Here is a 19898-nt window from a genome sequence, read left to right as displayed (position 1 = left end):
GAAAAGCCACTAATACATCATTCACCTTTTTTCCTCCTTCTCTGTTCACTCCTTTATCTCTCACACTTGCTACGTGCAATCACATTTTAAACAAATTATCTACATGAAAAACTGTCTTGCTCCACCTTCAGGGAAACTGAGGCTAAGACATTTCAGAATCTATGTATTCATCCCATGTTTTTAAACTTTCTGTTAAGTCTCAAATATAAATGAATTTTACCTTTCAATAGGTTAATTTGGTGATCTCAGGAGATAATCATATAAAATTTTTTAACATGTTGCTGAACATGTGGCTAGAACTCAATATAAATAAGCACCTTTAAATAGGAACTTTTTTAGTGTCTGACTCCTCATGTACTTGTGTTGAGGACAAAGCTGAAGAAACACCTTACTGGACTTCTGAGATGACTTTACTCAGAGTTTGTTCAGACCAAGATGAAGAACTCAAAAATAAATTATCAGATAAAATAATTTAAGGAATGGGTTAAAGAACACACTTAACACCAGCTAATAAAGCAGATAGAAGGAAGTAAAAGTAGGTAACTTGGGTGCTGAAGTCTTCCAACTCAGCTGGGTTGTGGACCAGTTGACCTCTGCTTCAGCTGGGGTAACACAACATCCTCCTTGATGGGAAGAGGGCAGAGCTCCACATGTGGGAAAAGGGAGAGGAGAGTCTCAGGAATCATCAAACATCAACCTTAGCTACCAAGTCTTCTCTACTTTTGTGACTTCCAGATGAATTACAATGTCCAGGGATGAATAATTCCCAGCATATATGTTGCTGTTTTCTCTTCCTCCTGACAGGACAGTCCTCAATGATCAACTTTGGTACTCTTTCCCAGAGTTCAGATGTGGCTTCAGAATCATGCTCCACACCATGCTCTGGGCAGCCACAACATGTGTAGAAAGATTAAATCAGTATTAGTTTGGAGAATCATTACAATGCTGTGATTAAGAACGTAACAGATACTCTGCGGTGTCTCTGGGTTATACTGATGCACTTACAGGAAAAATACAATATTGAGGCAAGCTCTTTTTTAAAAAAATCAGATGAAAATAGATTTGAGGAAATAAAAAATGTAAAGGTTATCTTTCAATCACATGCTCTGGGTTAGTAAGTAGAGAGTGTTTGAATTTCAAGAATAAGGATAAGGAGGATGTTAATAGAAAATCTGTGCCAAACATTGTGCTAAGTGCTTTCATGTGCCAACTTTCAAACAACACTATGAACTAAAAATCACTATGTCTAATCAAGAAATAAGAAAAGAGAAATAGAGGAAGATAAGCAACTTGCTTAAGATACACATTCAGATAAAGGAAGACCATAGATTCAATCATAATGCAGGATATTTTATCTATATGGAAGAAGTTAACAGAAAGATGCAGGTTATTACAGAATTTATCTTTTTTTTCTTCAATAATATTTTCAATTCGGTTTTCTTTTGCAATGGGAATTCAAGTTATTCAATAAACAATTATTAACAATCCCGTCTGGCAATGGAGATATGGACATGAATGTCTTGACTCTTCCCTTTAGGAAATAGGCCTAGCTGGAGGACAGATAGATACAAAAGTTATTATAACACCATAATTACTATAGTTTGAGCAAACTTATATCAGATGCTCTAGTAACCAAGAGATATTGAGGGGCCATGCTGATATGGAGTAACATTAGGGAAGGCTGCTTAATGGGATGGTAGAGGAAACAAACTGGAAAAGGAATTGGAGGCTATATAGGGAATAAATATGTCTCTTGGAAAAAACAAAACTTTGGAATGTTTTAATTCACACTACAATCTCTAGCTCTGTAACTAATGCAAATTGATGAATGTATCTGAGCCTCAGTTTTCTAACTATAAAGTGGATACAATAAAAACTAAGAGAAAATAGCTAATCTTTTTGTTAAGCATCTTACATTCTGAAAATGTTGTTAAAAGTTTTAAATATATTATCTGATATAGTCTTTTAAATATTCTTACAATGAAAACAGTCTCAGAAAATTTTAGCAGGTTACCCAAGTCAGAGAAATATCAAGCAGTAGAGTCAGGATTTGAAACCACAATCATCTGAACTCCAAGTTCATGCTCGGATTAGGGATTCAACGTATGTGACGTCTGGGCTGGAGGTGGACAAAAATATTCAGCCCATAAAAGGAATTGAGGATCTCCTCCATAAAAGGAATAAAAACACTAGCAAAAAAAAAATCGAATAATTCAGAACTCTGGAAATTAATCAAAATCACAAGGAGTGTTTACTCAAGAAAAAATAAAAAGCCAAACCTCATGAGAACAGAAAGCTCTCTGTCTTTTAAGTTGCTACAGTTTGTCTCCTCTCCAGCTCTTGAAAACCTTCCAGCCACTGGAGGAGAAAGACGGTTTAGGATATTGAATTTAGTTCTGTCCATTTATAAAGCACTTTCTATGTGCATTTACCTTCTAAAGCATAGCAAGGAGATAAAGATTTTTCAGTAGTTGCAATCACAGACCTAACACCCTAGCAAGAGGTCAGCTAAGTAGGGGGCCATTTCTACATAATAAACTACCTATTAAGGAGGCTTCTCTGCTATAAGGAATGTTCTCAGACAGTTCAGAGGTAGGTATGTGCACATTTTGGCTATAGGAATCATGAAAGGATTTCTCAAAGAGTAAAGATCCTAGGTATGCTAGCATCTTGACTGTGTGGGAGTTCAGGCAAAGTCATAGAAAAAGGAAATGGGGAGGTGGCTGGGGATTAATAAGTAGTCCAGTTGGGTTCATGGTCTCCTGATGGATTTTCCTTTATAAATTTAATACATTTTGCTGTTAAAGGCTTATCACATTTACTGTATCACAATTATCACCTCTTTAGACACTTCTGAGATATTTCTCAGTCAATATGGGTATTTGTCACAGTTTTAGAGATGCAAGTTTAATTAGTAGTCTATTTATTCCCTTTACTATGCTATGAATGAAGATTTTTCCTAAGATGAAACTTCAACTCATGCAGTGTAGCAGAATCTATTGCCTGATCAAATAACTTATTTCCCTTTGATGACTGTGGCTGGCAGATAAATTTAATTCAATCCTTCCTCTGAAATTTTTTTTAAATTAAATTTAATTTAATTTTTATACAGCAGGTTCTTATTAGTTATCTATTTTATACACGTTAGTATATATAGGTCAATCCCAATCTCTCAATTCATCCCACTACCACCACTGCCCCACCCCCTGCTTTCCCCCCTTGGTGTCCATATGTTTGTTCTCTACTTCCGTGTCTCTATTTCTGCCTTGCAAACCAGTTCATCTGTACCATTTTTCTAGATTCCACATATATGTGTAAATATACAATATTTGTTTTTCTCTTTCTGACTTTCTTCACTCTGTATGACAGTCTCTAGGTCCATCCACATCTCTACAAATGACCCAGTTTTGCTCCTTTTTATGGCTGAGTAATATTCCATTGTATATAGGTGCCACATCTTCTTATCCATTCATCTATTGATGGACACTTAGGTTGCTTCCATGACCTGGCTATTGTAAACAGTGCTGCAGTGAACATTGGGGTGCATGTGTCCTTTGGAATTATGGTTTTCTCTGGGTATATGCCCAGGAGTGGGATTGCTGGGTCCTTCCTCTGAAATTCTGGCCCACTCAAAGGAGAATAAGCTTTGCTGGAAATACCTTTGTTGCCTCCCATAACTCATAGGACCACTTAATCTGCCACTCAATGCCAACTTTTTTTGACCCTAACTTCATGCAATCCTTTTATGTCATCTGCTTTTACTCACCCATTACTCTCTATTTTTCTGCCTCTGCACTTGGGAAACCCCTCCACAGTTATGCCCAATTCTGCATTCCCGCCCCCCTTTTTTCATTTTGGCTATGCTGCATGGCATGCAGGATCTTAGTTCCCCAACCAGGGATCAAACCCGTGTCACCTGCAGTGGAAACATGGAGTCTTAACCACTGGGCCACCAGGGAAGTCCTCCCATTTCCCCCTTTTACACATGTACAGGTGAGTTCAACTCTGAGCTGTAGTGTCACCTTTTACCTAGTGTTATTCTTGTCCTTCACCCTCATACATGTTTACATAGGGGGTTGGTATCTCCTGCTCTACACCAATAAAGAGCTTAGTAAAAATCAATTTATTTACCTGATTTGTGTCTTCTGCCTCAATCCTCATGTGCAAAATTTCCGTTGCAAAATGCAGGCATTCTTTTTCTTAATAACTCTCTCATTTCAGTTTATCCTGCACTCTGTTATACATTGTTAATGAAGACCCAAAACATCCAAATGTGTCTTAGTGTTATTGATATCATAAGCTTTCTCCTCACTCTGATTTATTTGCTTTTGGTGCTTGTTCTGATTGACTTTGCATGGCCATTATAGCTGCTATTGCTGTTACATTGATTGGACATATTTTGTTGGTTGCAGCATACTTCCCATTGGGTCAGGTCACACTTCACAGGGGCAGAAACTTTTGCTGGTAGTGTTGCCTTCTCCCCAAATGAACTTGACTATCTAGTATTGCAACCCATTCATGAAGATCAGAGTTAATATGGATTGGCTGAGAAATTGTCTATGATTCAAAGGACAGACTCAAGAGGGAAGTGGTATGATAAAGCTATGTCTTAAGGTTTCCTCCAAAGTCCCACCTCCACTGCCTTTGTTCAGACAAAGAGCACTACCAAAGGCATTTAAGGTAGAGCACTCTCTCTGCCTTATTTAATCAACTCTGATCTATCTTCCTGACTATGGCAGATAGATTACTGCTTAAACTATTTCCTCTGATCCTCTTTCCTTTCAGGATAAAGAAAGGACCAATTTTCTAATTGTATTCCATTGTGGTTGGATAGTATACTTTGTATTAAGTATCTCACGTACACTTGAGAAGTATGTATTTTCTGTTGTTATGGTGGAATGTTGTATAGGTGTCTATTAGGACTAGGTGATTTATAGTCTTGTTCAAATTTTCTATTCTCTTGTTGGTCTTCTGTCTAGTTGTTCTATCCATTATTGAAAATGGAGTATCCAAAGCTCCAGTTATTACTGTTGAATTGTCTATTTCTCTCTTCATTTAGGTTAGTTTTACTTTGTGTATTTTGGTACTCTGTTTTAGGTGCATATATGTTATTAATTATTATTTACTCTTGATGGACTGGACTTTTATCATTATAAGGAGTCCCTTTTTATAATGTTTTAAAACAAACTGTATTGAACTCTATTTTAAAATCCATTTTTTTTGTTTTTAATTCTATTGTATCTGATATTAGTGTAGCCATTCCAGTTTTCTTATTGTTGTTTTCATAATACATGCTTTTCCATCTTTTTATTCCCAATCTATGTATCTTTAAACCTAAGTATGTCTCCCATAAACAACATATAGTTGGCTTGAATCATTTCCTGAATCATATTCCCCAACCTATTGGCAAACTTCTAATCATCCTGTAAGATCCAAAACCCTGTGAAATTTTATGGCCTACCACAGAAGATCAGGTGACTTCCTTCATGACCCCCATGTGTGCTTAATCCATTCTTATATTTATTCTTTTATATTGATATTATTTTTGTTGTTGTTTTTCTTTTGACTTGTTTGCCTTCCATTTTAGACTATGAACACCCTGAGTGCTAGTTTTGAAATTTTGTTACTGTATAATATATATTTTATAAGTGAATCAGGGGATGAACACATGAAGGAAACAATGCCCCACTGAGATAATAGAATTCAAGACTGAGATGTTGGACCCAGAGGCTTGAGCTATGGATTTAGGGCACAGTTGGTATTAAGATTCTCCCATAGTGAAAAAACAATTCCAGATCCTCTTGTTTCTGGGAGACAATAATGGTTTCATGGAAACTTATTGCCATTCCTAGAAACAAAAGTCTACTTAAGTCGATAGAGAGGAGTGGATTTGAGAGTGTTTGGAAGTCAGGAGACAGGATTCTAATTCTCATCTTGCCAGGATGCTTTGTACACAGAGTTCTGGTCCTCCTCTATTAAGGGGAAGACTAGAAAAGCTCTATTATGTAATGAAAGTTGTCATTAGCTTAAGATGTTAAATGACACAACTTTCATGGATCTGGCACTCTAAAGAACAAACTGAGATATGATTCTCAAACATATTACCTTGTATCCTAATTCCTGAAAATGTGGAACAATTTTGTCCTTCCCACCTGTTTACTAAGGACCTGAAAAGCAAGTGATTCACATTAAGGATGAGTGCTACAGATTCTTTGCAGTAGCAACATTTGATTCTTCTCTAGTTAACCTTATTTGTAACCAACAAGGAATACTTTCTTTGATCACACAAGGAATCTGAGAAAGCAAGAGGGGATGAAGAGGATTGCTATAGACCAAGTAAAATAGCCTGGATGATTCTGATTATTGCTGTTTATCCACATCTCTTTCAAACTCATGTCCAGTGATGTCATTTTAATAGGTTGAAATTGTTCATGGTGAACAAATTTGTGAATATGTACATCACAGAAACCAACAAAGTTACAAATCTGTTGTTTCTCCCACCCCCTAGTTTATCATACCCCTGAATTATTTTATTCCACTCTTTGGGACAAAGATAATTTTGTTACCTATGACAAAGAAATGGAACTGCTTCTTAGTTGCAATTAACTGATAATTTTTATCTTGTGATATTTTAAAGTGTGCTGGCCTGGGTTTCAGGACCTGAATTCTTATCCTGATTCTACTATCTCTGTCGCCTAATATAAACCACTTTATTACCCTTGGACCCTGTATCATCAATTTCAAAATGGATTGGATTAAATCGTGTCCTAGATGCTTTCAGTTCTACTGATTATAACTTTAGGCTTAGAATAAATATGTTCTGGAGCTACTTGCCTGATAACACATGAAAAATTCTTTAATAGAAAAACAGCCTGGCTAATGTCTCTTAAGAGAACAGATATTGGCCTATATTGATATAAGCACACTCCTTTTAAGCAGACTTAGTTATCTATACAGGTGAGAGAAGTATTTTTCCATAGCTTTTTAATTCCTTGAATGTTTATTTCAAATTCAATATTTTTCCAACCTTTCATCTGTTTACCTTGCTGCCTTTGAAATCGTTTTGCTATTCACACCCCACTTCTCCTTTTCTTCGCATGCCTCCTCTGCAGATGGCCTGAATCAATTCTGATCTGTACTGTAATTAAAAGAATGAATCATCATTTATTCTCAGATGCTCGCTATCTCAAGTTTTATTATCATACCTAATCTCTTTTTCTTATTTCCCCATGTTTACATTTGTGTAAAGACTTTCCTGAAAATTATAGTAGATTTATTCAGTTATTTCTGCTTAACTACTGATGCTAAGCATTTCTTCTGCAGTTTGTATGAGCAAGAAGACTGTCCTTAGGCAAAGTTGCAGAGTACTTGAAGCTTGTCTTCATCACTCTTTCTCTCTTCTATTTCTGATAATCCGTATAATGAAAACAATAGAAAATAATAATAAATCATCACTATTAATTACCTTCTTACTATGTACAAGGCACTGTATCATGGCATTATGAGATTAGCTCCTACCTCACCCCAGTAGGCAGCATACTCTATTCCTATCCCTATCTCCCCCATTCTGGCTCTTTGCACTTACCCCATCCATGGAATGACCTGATTCCTGACCTGGCTACTCCATTTAGGCATCTTCTTTTTCACAGTTTTCTAATTCCTAAAATGGTCTTTCCTTCCCATCTCAGCCCTTCAATGCCCTAATTTCAGCTGCCTCTAATGTTAAAAAAAAAAAAAATCACCTCACATACTAATAGAAATATGTTGTGAAAGACAGTTTAAATCATAAATTCACTAAGAAAAATTGAATACCACTGAAAACAAAAGCAATACTACATACATAACAAAAGAGATTTTCCTACAGGGCATCGTATAGCTCAAAGACTGCCAACCAACCACTCCCTTGGGGCAGTTTGGGCTTTCCAGAAACATACATTGACACAGGGTTCAAAGTGGAAGTTGTTGGTAGGGATCAACACCTGTGAAAGGAAAATCTGAATTATAATGCAGGCCCACAAAACCTCAGCCAAACTGGTGGGAAACTCTGGAGTGAAGAGTGGCTGGTGGAGTTGTCTCATGCAGAATCAAAGGGCTGGGCTGGGATACCCCAACCTTGCTCAGAGCCCACATGGGAGCTACCCCACAAAGAGCATGCCCTCAGGGGAAGCTACTCTCTGCAGCTGAAGCACAACCCAGAAGGGATGGTAGCTTGATGCTGTCTGCTGATGGCACCTCTGCAGCTGGGCAGAGACCCTCTCTTGAATGGGGATGAGATAAGACATCTCCATGTTGACCACACCTCCTGTACATCTTTTACTAACAAGTGCCTGGGTTAGATGACAGAAAAATGAAACTTAAGCACTTTTTGATCCAATTCATTTTCAGAAGAGGGATAAATTGAAAAGTTCACAGTTCTCCAACGTGTTGTCATTTTATATCTCTGAGTTTTGAAAATGCTTGTTCTCTCTTTCTGGAATTTCTGAAATATTCCACCCTCCATCTCCTTCAAAACCAAATACAGAATCAGAGTCCCAGGCTACCTGCTTGATGTTGAGATAGTGGTTGTTTCATTCTACTATGGAACTCTGAAAATTGAAGTTTCTCCTAATTTGGCTCTCCTGAGACAATTACTTGTTTAAGTATCAATGTTGTCACTAGGCTATGAACCCCTCAAGGATGAAGCCATACCTGAAATGTTGACATTCCACAAGTATCTACAGGATTGACTGGATAGCAATTGACAGAAACATACATACAGCATATATCTTAAGTTACTCAAGAAAGAAAAGAAATCCCCAATCCTCTGTATAGCAGATCTCAGTAATGTTCTCTCACATTTTCTAATTCTCTGCAGATGTATGGTATTGACATGTCCTGAGTCCCAGGCTTTCATAGATTTTTCTAAAGCACAACAGTTGGTGGCTTCGTGGGGTGCCAGGTTGTGTTAGGGCAGACATCACACCCTGAAGAAAGTCGCACCAGGAGATTCAGAGCACCAACTGTGTTCCAAATTATCCTGATGTACAAGCTATTGGCATGCAGCAAGCCATGTGGAGTGGAACTCATGGTTTCTCCTCCCGCAGGGCTTTTTACTGTTGCTAATTAAATAAATTGGGGTGCTGGTGGGGGTGGTGTACAGAGACACACTGGCACAAGGATGAGAGAATGCTGCTGACAGCAGTCTGATGGAAAGCAATCATAGCATCTTGTTCTGGTAGACTCTTCTGAATTGTTCCAACTATCCCGGCATCTCAACTACCCTGGTCTCTGTAGTGTCCCAAGCATTAGGTAAAGGCTTCTGGTGTAACATGCACTTGACAAGGGACAGTGCTGGAGGCCTGGAATACTTTAGTGTATAGTCCATTGCCCTTTAGATCACTCTGCCTACCCTTAGCAAAGGCTGATGACCTGTCCTCTACTCAATGCTAAGAAAGTTCTTTGATGCAACTAAAGCAGCATTGTTCCTGTTTCTTTCTAACACCAATCCCACTCTGGCTGAAACTCACATCCCCCCTCTACTTAACAATTTTTTTCTCCTAATTACTCCCTTTCTTTTATATATCATGTTTTTCTCTTTTCTTTAGGTTATTATAAGCAGTTTATAAACAGTTTCCATCTTAAAGCAAAATCTGTCTCTGAACACATTCCTCATCTATGTTCTCTGATCACCCTTATTGTCAAATTCCTCAGACAGGTTTCCTTCTGTCACTCTATTTCCTCATCTCCAAATCACATCAGTTGGGCTTTGTTTCTGCCTCTCCCACAGAACTGTTCCTGATTTTGTCAGGGTTACTAAGGGCTTACATGTTGCCAAGTTCAATAGTCAGTCCTTAGTTTGTGGGTTAACCCTGTCTTTATGACTTCTAAATGTTGGCATGCCACAGGGCTGATGTTTGATCTTATTGTCTTCCTGTCTATACTGATGCCATGGGGCATCTCATCCACTCCTATGGCTTAAATGCTATTTATATGCTAAAGAGTTTCAAAGATATCTGTAACTAAAGGAAAGGCATTTATGTAACAAAGGATTAACATTGTATAGCACTTAATTGAAGTCCTAAAAATATGAACAGCTTGACTAATAAGTTCGCCCATGATCTAACAATGACAAGTACATCATGACCACCACCTGGCTACCAGTGATGGAAAAGAACATCATTTGGATGAGGCATTCCTATTTTACAATGATATTAAAGTGTGAAAGAAAAATGAGCGTTGGAATTAATGAATTATAGCATATTCTTCTGCCTGCTCTACATTATTACTTGCATGGCTAAGAGACAATTTAAATTGACCATGCCCCAAACAGAATTTTTTCATCTCACTAACTCCAAAGATCTACTCTTTCTCCCATTTTCCCCAGATCATTTATTAGGCATACCATTTCCCCAGTTGCTCAGGTCAAAAACCCAAACAAACAAAAAAAAAAAAAAAAGAAGGAAAGCAAAACTAAAATAAGAATGAGCTATTTTTGGTTTTCCCATATCTGCCACACCACAAATTGAACTGATTAATGGATTTGGTCACTTCTTCCTTTATTAGATCTAAATGTACTACTTTCCACTCTGTTTCATGGATGCCCACTTTTCAACAGCATCATCTTTTATTTAAAGAGCCCCCAATGTCTTTCCTTGTTTCTACTCCTGAATGATATGTTTTTAATCTTAAATAAGATCATATCTCTCCACAGTTCACAACCTCCAACTGTTTATACCACAAATATAATTAAAGCTTAAGTCCTTACCTTGGGCTTCAAAATTCTACATGGTTTAGACTTCCTGTTCCACCCCCACTATACCAATTTTCTTGCTCTTTCTCAAAATGACAGGTTAATTGCTTACTCAGGCTCTAAGGCCTTTGTACTTACTGCTACCATTACTAAAACATCAGCTAAGCAAGGCTGATGTTTTATTCCGATGTTTGTATTCCGATGTTTGTATAAATGCCTCCTCGAAGATGTATTGACCCCATTATACAAAAAATTGTGCTTTCATTCACCCTTCAGTCAGTTTCTAACTTCTTTCCCTGCTTTATTTTCTTGCAAAACACCTATTTTCATTTGAGATTATATTACATATTTCTTATTTTATTTGTTTATTATCCGTCAAAGATGTAAGTGAAATCAGGGATTTAGTCTATCTTGCTCATGCCCATATCTCTATTTTTATTAATTCATTTAAAAATGTCTTAGCTTTACTGAGGTAAAATTGGTCAGAAAGTGTGTATGTATGTGTGTATATATGTGTGTATATATATATATATATATATATATATATAGTAAAATGTGATGAATTGACATGTATATAGTTTGTGAAATGATTACCATGATCAGGTTAATTAACAGATTCAACACCTTACTTAATTACCTTTTTTGTGTATATGTGGTGAGAACATTTAAAGTCTACTCTCTTGGCAAATTTCAAGTCAAAACAAAGTATTCTTGACTTTGGTCACCATGCTGTACATTAGATTCCCAGAGCTTATTCATCTTATAACTGAACAATTGTCACCATTGACCAATGTCTCCCCAACTCCCCCATCCCCTAACTCCTGGTAATCATCATTTTACTCTCTGTTTCTATGAGCTCTACTGTTTTGTTTTGTTTTTTTATTCCACATGTAAGTGAGATCTTACAGTATTTTTTTTCCTCTGGTTAATTTTACTTAGCAGAACATCCTCTAGGTTAATCCATGTTGTTGAAAATGTCAGGATTTTCTTCTTTCTCAAGCACACATATATATGTATATACATATTCATATATCACATCTTCCTTATCAGTTCATCCATTGACAAACATTTGTGTTGTTTCCATGTCTTTGCTATTGTGCATAATGCTACAATAAGCATGGGAGTGCTGATATTCTTCAAAATACTGATTTCATTTAATTCGAATACATACCTAGAAGTGGGATTGCTGGATCATATAGTAGTTCTGTTTTATTTTTTTCCCCTGTTTTCCATAATGGTCATACTAATTTACATTCCCACCAATGGGACAAAAGACTTCCCTTTTCTTTACATCTTCTACAACACTTGTTATCTCTTGTCGTTCTGAGAAAAGCCATTCTCTTGGATTTGAATTTTCCTGATGGTTAGTGATGCTGAGCACTTTTTCATGTTCCTCTTGGCAATGTATATGTCTTCTTTGGAAAAATCTCTATTCAAGTCCTTTAAATATTTTTAAATCATGTTGTTTGTTTTTGCTTTTGAGTTGTATAAGTTTCTTACCTATTTTTTAATATTAATACCTTATCTGATACATGGTTTGAAAATATTTCTCTCATTCCGTAGGTTGACTATTCACTTTGTTGATTGTTTCCTTGCTGTACAGAAGCTTTTTAGTTTAATATCATTCCACTTGTTGATTTTCATTTTTCTTTCTTGTTCTTTTAGTGTCATATCCAAAAAATCTGTGCCAGGACCAGTGTCAATGAGCTTCTTTTCTATGTGTTCTTCCAGGAGTTTTATGGTTTCAGGTCTTCCATTCAAGTCTTTAATCTATTTCAAGTTAATTTATGTGAAGGGTATAAGCGTCCAGTTTTATTCTTTTGCATATGTGTATCCAGTTTTTGCAACACCATTTACTGAAGAGACTATTCTCTCCCCATTTTTTGTTCTCAGCACTCTTGTCAAAGATTAGTTAACCATACATGCTCAGTTTATATCTAAGCTCTCTATTCTGTTCCATAGATCCACGTGTCTGTTTTTATGCACCATATGCACCATATTTTTTAGATTACTATAGCTTTGTAATGTAGTATAAAATCAGAAACAAAACTAAAGTAATCAAGACAGTATGGTACTGGCACAAAAACATAAATATAGATCAATGGAACAGGATAGAAAATCCAGAGAAAAACCCATGCACCTATGGTCACCTAATCTATGACAAAGGAGGCAAGAATATACAATGGAGAAAAGACAGCTTCTCCAATAAGTGGTGCTTGGAAAACTGGACAGCTACATGTAAAAGGATGAAATTAGAACACTCTCTAACACCATATACAAAAATAAACTCCAAATGGATTAAAGACCTAAATGTAAGGTCAGACACTATAAAACTCTTCAAAGAAAACATAGGCAGAACACTCTTTGACATAAATTGCAGCAAGATCTACTTTGACCCACCTCCTAGAGTAATAAAAAGAAAAAGAAAAATAAACAAATGGGACCTAATTAAACTTAAAAGCTTTTGCACAGCAAAGGAAACCATAACAAGATGAAAAGACAACCTTCAGAACAGTAGAAAACATTTGCAAATGAAGCAACTGACAAAGGATTAATCTCCAAAATATACAAATAGCTCCTGCAGCTCAATATCTAAAAAACAATCCAATCAAAAAATGGGCAGAAAACCTAAATAGACATTTCTCCAAAGAAGACATACAGATGGCCAAAAGGCACATGAAAAGATTCTCAACATCACTAATCATTAGAGAAATGCAAATCGAACCACAATGAGGTATCACCTCACACTGATCAGAATGGCCATCATCAAAAAATCTAGAAACAATAAATGCTGGAGAAGGTGTGGAGAAAAGGGAACCCTCCTGCACTGTTGGTGGGAATGTAAATTGATACAGCCACTATGGAGAACAGTATGGTGGGTCCTTAAGAATCTATAAATAGAACTACCATATGACCCAGCAATCCCACTCCTGGGCATATACACAGAGAAAACCATAATTCAAAAAACCCATGCACCCCTATGTTAATTGCAGCTCTATTTACAAGAGCCAGTACATGGAAACAACCTAAATGTCCATCAACAGAGGAATGGATAAAGAAGATGTGGTTCATATATACAATGGAATATTACTCAGCCATAAAAAAGGAATGAAATTGGGTCACTTGTTGACACATGGATGGACTTAGAGAGCGTCATACAGAGTGAAATAAGTTAGAAAGAGAAAAACAAATATCCTATATTAACACATACATGTGGAATCTAGAAAAATGGTATAGATGTCTTATTTGCAAAGCAGAAATAGAGACACAGACGTAGAGAACAAATGTATGGATACCAAGGAGGAAAGGGGGGTGGGAGGAATTGGGATTGACATATATACACTATTGATACTATAAAATTAATACTAATGAGAACATACTATATAGCACAGGGAACTCTAATTAATGCACTGTGGTGACTAAATGGGAAGGAAATCCAAAAAAGAGGGGACGTGTATATGTATAACTGATTCATTTTGCTGTACAGTAGAAATTAACACAAAATTGTAAGGCAACTATACTCCAATAACAATTAATTAAAAAAAATAAAAGACAGTGTGATGCCTTCAACTTTGTTGTTCTTTCTCAGGATTGCTTTGGCTACTCAGTGTCTTTTGTGGTTTCATATGAATTTTAGTATAGTTTTTTCCTACTTATTAGAAAAATACCAATGGAATTTTGATAAGAATTTCAGTGAATTTATAGATTGCTTAGGGTAGTATGGACATTTTAAGAATATGAATTCTTCCAATGCATGAAAATGGGAATATCTTTCCATTTATCTGTCTTCAATTTCCTCATTAATATCTTATGTTTAAAGTGTACAGATCTTTTATCCCCTTGGTTGAATTTATTCCTAATATTTAGTTGTTTTTGATGTTATTATAAATGAGATTATTTTCTTAATTTATGTTTCTGATAATTCATTGTTAGTGTATAGAAATGCAACTGATTTTTGTATATTGGATTTGTATCCTGAAACTTTATGGAATTTGTTCATTAGTTCTAACAGGTCTTCTGTCTATATACCATGTAATCTGTAAATGTGGACAATTTTACTTCTTCCTTTCTGAGTTGGATATTTTTTTCCTAATTGCTGTGGCTGGGAATTCCAGTACTCTGTTGAATAGAAGTGGCAAGAGTGGGTACCTTTGTCTTGTTTTTGAACTTAGAGGAAAAGCTTTCATTTCTTCATCATTGAGCATGAAGTTTGTGGTGGGCTTGTCATTTGTGGTCTTTACTATGTTGAGGTGCGTTCTTTCTATACATAATTTGCTTAAAGTTTTTATCATGATGTTGAAATTCGTTAAATGCTTTTTTTTACTTTTGTTGAGATGGTCATATAATTTTTATCCTTCATTTTGCTAATGTGGTGTATCACATTGATTGATTTCCAGATCTGAACCATAATTTCATCTATGGGATAAATGTCACTTGATCATGATGTATGATCCTTTTAATGTGCTATTGAATTGGGTTTGCTAGTATCTTGCTGAAGATTTTTACATTTATATTCATCAAGGATATTGGTCTGTGGTTTTTGTTTGTTTGTTTTTGCTTGTTTGTTTGTTTTTTATAGTGTCCTTGCCTGGCTTTGGCTTCAGAGTGAATGTGGCCTTGTAAAATGATTTTGGAAGTGTTCCATCCTTTTAAATTTTTCGAAGAGTTTGAGAAAGACTGGTGTTAATTCTTCTTTAAATGTTTAATATAATTCACCAGTAAAGCTATCAGTTCTGAGTCTTTTCTTTGTTAGGAGGTTTTTGAATACTGAATCAAACTCCTTACACATTATTATTCTGTTCAGATTTCCTATTTCTTCCTGATTTAGTCTTGGCAGGTTGTAAGTTTCTGGGAATTTATCCATTCATTTTGTTGGCATATAATGTTTTATAATAGTATATTATGAGTCTTTGCATTTCTGAGTTAGTATTGTAACATCTCCTCTTTCATTCCTAATTTTATTTATTTGATTCTCTCTTTTTTAAGACAGTCTAGCTAAATTTTTGGCAATCTTTTTTTATATTTTCATGTATCTAATGCCTAGGTTTGTTGATCTTTTTTATTGTTTTGCTGATCACTGTTATATTTATTTCTGCTCTGGTCTTTATTATCTCCTTCCCTCTCCTATTTTGTGCTTAGCTTGTTCTTCTTTTTATAGTTCCTTGAGGTGTAAAGTGAGGTTGTTTATTTGAGGTCTTTATTTTTTCTTAATGTAGACATTATGACTACAAACTTCCCTCTTAGCACTGCTTTTGCTGCAGCCCATAAGCTTTGGTTTGTTGCCTTTTCATATTCATTTGTTTCAAGATTTAAAAAAAAATTCCCTTTTGATTTCTTCTTTAACCCATTGGTTGTTTAGTAGTGTGTTGTTTGTTTTCCATATATTCATGAATTTTCAAGTTTTCTTCCTGTTATTGATTTCTAGTTTTATATCATTGTAGCTGGAAAAGATACTTGATATAATTTTAATCTTCTTAAATTTCCTAAGACTTCTTTTGTGACCTAATATATGATCTACCCTGAAGAGCATTTCATGTGTCCTTGAGAAAATATGTTCTCTCTTGCTGTTGGATGAAATGTTATGTATATGTCTGTTATGTTCACTTGGTATAAAGTGTGGTTCAAGTTCTTATTTCTTTATTGATTTTCTGTCTGACTAGTCTATCCATTGTTGAAAGGGGATATTGAAGTCCCCTACTATTATTATATTGTTATCTATTCTTCCCTTAAGATCTGTTAGTATTTGCTTAATATATTTAGGTGCTCCAATATTAGGAGCATATACATGAACAGTTTTTATATCCTCTTTATAAATTGAACTTTTTATCATTGTATTATAACTTTCTTTATGTCTTATTACAGTTTTTATCTTAAACTCTACTTCTCTAAGTATAGCTAACCGTGCCTCTTTTTGGTTTCTGTTTATAGAAAATATCTTTTTCTATTCCTTTACTTTCATTGTCTGTTTTGTCCTTCAAGCTGAAGTGAGAGTGAGTCTCCTGTAAGTAGAATATAGTTAGGTCTTTTTTTTTTTTTTTTTTTTAAATCTATTCAGCAACTCTATGCCTTTTACTGGAGAATTTAGTTCATTTACTTTTAAAGTAATTATCAATAGTATTGGACATAATATCATCTTATGGATTGTTTTCTGGCTGTTTTGTAGTTCATTGTTCTTTTCTTCTTCTCTTGCTGAATTGGTGATATCCCATAGTGGTATGCTTTGATTCCTTTTTCTTTATATTCTATGTGTCTACTTTTGTAGGTTTTTGCTTTGTGGTTACCATGAGGCTTACATAAATCATTTTATAGTTATAACAGTCTATTTTATGCTGAAAAAACCTTAACTTCAATCACATAGAAAAATTCTACTCTTTTATCTATTCCTCACAATTTCTGTTTCTGATATGGCAATTTACATATTTTTATATTATATATCTATTAACAAAATATTGTAGCTATATTTACTTTTAATGCTTCTGTCCTTTTATCTTCATACGGTAGGTCAGTGATTAACAAATCACAATATTACAGTATTAGAGTATTCTGAATTTGACTGTATACTTTCCCTTATGAGCATGTTTTATATTTTCAAATGTTTTTATGTTACTAACTAGCATCCTATTATTTCAGCTGGAAGAATTCCTTTTAGTATTTCCTGTTAACCAGTTGCAGTGGTGATTAACTCCCTCAGCCTCAGTTTGTGAAAATTTTATCTCTCTTCTTCATTTCTGAAAGACAGCTATGCCAAGTAAAATATTCTTGACTGTCTGTTTGTTTGTTTTTTTCCTTTGAATATATTATCCTACTCTCTCCTTGCCTAAAGGATTTCTGCTGAGACATCCAGTGAAATCCAGTCATTCCCTTGTATGTGAGGAATTATTTTTTTCTTCCTTCTTTTAAAATTCTCTTTTTGATTTTGATTTTAGAGAGTTTTCTTATAATATATCTTGAAGATCTTTTTTGTTAAGACTTGGGGAGCTTATGAACTTCATGAGCTTGGATCTCCAAATCTCTCCCCGGATTTTGAAAATTTCACCTATTATTTATTTAAATAAGCTTTCTTCCCCCCTTTCTCCCCCTCTTCTCCTTCTGAGACTCCAGTAATATGTAGATTGTTTCTTTTTATCGTGTCCCATAATTCATGTAGGTTTTCTTCACTTATTTCATTTTTTTCCCCTTTGTCTCCTCTGCTGGATAATTTCATATGAACTGCCTGTGACTTCACAGATTCTATCTTCTATTTTATCAAGTCTGCTGTGGATACTTTATTGCATTTTTTTAAAAAAAATATTCATTGTATTCTTCAGCTCCATAATTTCTGTCTGATTCTTTGTTATAATTTCTCTCTGTTAACTTCACAGTGTGAAATTCACAGTGCTGAATTCTCATTTTGTGATTTTTCCTAATCCCTCAGAAGGCAGCATTTTATGCATGCTCAGTAGAAAACAGCATGGAGAACCCTCAAAAAATTAAATGTAGAATTACCATATAATCCAGCAATTTCACTTATGGGAACATATCCAAAGGTAATGAAAACAAAACTCAATAAGATATCTGCACCCACCCCCCATGTCCATAGCAGTATCATTTACAATAACCAAGACCTAGAAACAACTTCAGTGTCCATCTGTAGATGAATGGGTAAAGAAGTCATGGTTTGTATACAATAGAATATTATCCAGCCATAAAAAATGAGGAAATCCTACCATTTGTGACAACACAGATGAACCTTGAAGGCATTATGCTAAGTGAAATAAATCAGACAAAGAAAGACAAATATTGTATGATCTCATTTATATGTGGAGTCTAAAGAAAAAAACAAAGTAAAATAAAACAGGACAAAATAAAAACTCATAGAAAAGTAGATCAGACTTATGGTTACCACAGGCAGGGGTGGAGAAAGTGGGAATTGGAGAAAAGCAGTCAAAGGTACAAACTTCCAGTTATAAGATAAATAAATACTAGAGATGTAACATACAACATGATAAATATAGTTAACACTGCTCAAATTCACATCACACACACACACACACACACACAGATAAATAAATTTAAATACATAAATAAATACTCCTGTTATTTTTGTGATGTCACCTTCCCATCATGTCCTTACCTCTGATTTCTATAAAAGTGCTTGGCACCTAGCAGGTGTTTGGCAGGTATTTACTTAATGAATAAATAAACACTGAACCATTATAAGAAGAACTTGGGTCAAATTTTGGGTTGGTTGCTTTTCATTTTGTGATGTGTCATTTTAACTCTGTTTTCCCTTCTGTAAAATGGGGGAGAAATAGCTAATTCACACAGTCTAGATTAGAATTTTTTTTTTTTTTTTTTTTTTTGCGGTATGCGGGCCTCTCACTGTTGTGGCCTCTCCCGTTGCGGAGCACAGGCTCCGGATGCGCAGGCTCAATGGCCATGGCCCACGGGCCCAGCTGCTCCGTGGAATGTGGGATCCTCCTGGACCGGGGCACGAACCCGTGTCCCCTGCATCGGCAGGTGGACTCTCAACCACTGCACCACCAGGGAAGCCCTAGGTTAGAATTTTTTAAAGATTGCTAAAGTACCTACATGTAGTGCAGTATAACTAACAAATGTTCATTTTTATTCATCTGCATTTTTAAGTTATTTTAAGTGTAACTGATGTGCTTCTTGTTGTCATTCTGACAAGCAAGATGAAGAGTATCATGCAAAATTCGCTCAGCCTCTTCTGACTCATCTTTAGAGATGCTGGACTTGGCTCACTTAAGCAGCTGGATGATCTGGGTGCTGCCGTGTCCTTCTCAGGGACCTCACCTGCTACCTGCTTTTCCTTCTCCTCCATCCCAGCAGGCTTTCAAAACCTGGGGAGTATTGCCAGCAGCCACAGCAGGCTTTGCGTTTTGACTCAGGAAGGTGGTCCCTAAGCACCAAGCAGCGCCACCACAGCCCGCAGGAGGCCTTGGCCCAGGCTTGGGGCTCAGGATGTGGTACATGCTCCCACCACCAGTTTTTCATTGTCTTTAATTCCTTCCTTTATATAATGGAAGTTGCACACTTTTTCCTTCTACTGTATTACAAGTTGAAGGTATGATCAAATGAAGTAATGAGAGGAATTTGGATACTAGTTTATGAAATATGAGGAGTCTTTGTTTGTTTTGTTTTTCAACATATATGAAGGATAAAGGGA

The sequence above is a fragment of the Orcinus orca genome, chromosome 7 (assembly GCF_937001465.1).
Source record: "Orcinus orca chromosome 7, mOrcOrc1.1, whole genome shotgun sequence".
Lineage (NCBI taxonomy): Eukaryota > Metazoa > Chordata > Mammalia > Artiodactyla > Delphinidae > Orcinus > Orcinus orca.
The sequence above is the reverse complement of the archived record's forward strand: the minus strand, read 5'-3'. Positions refer to the sequence as shown.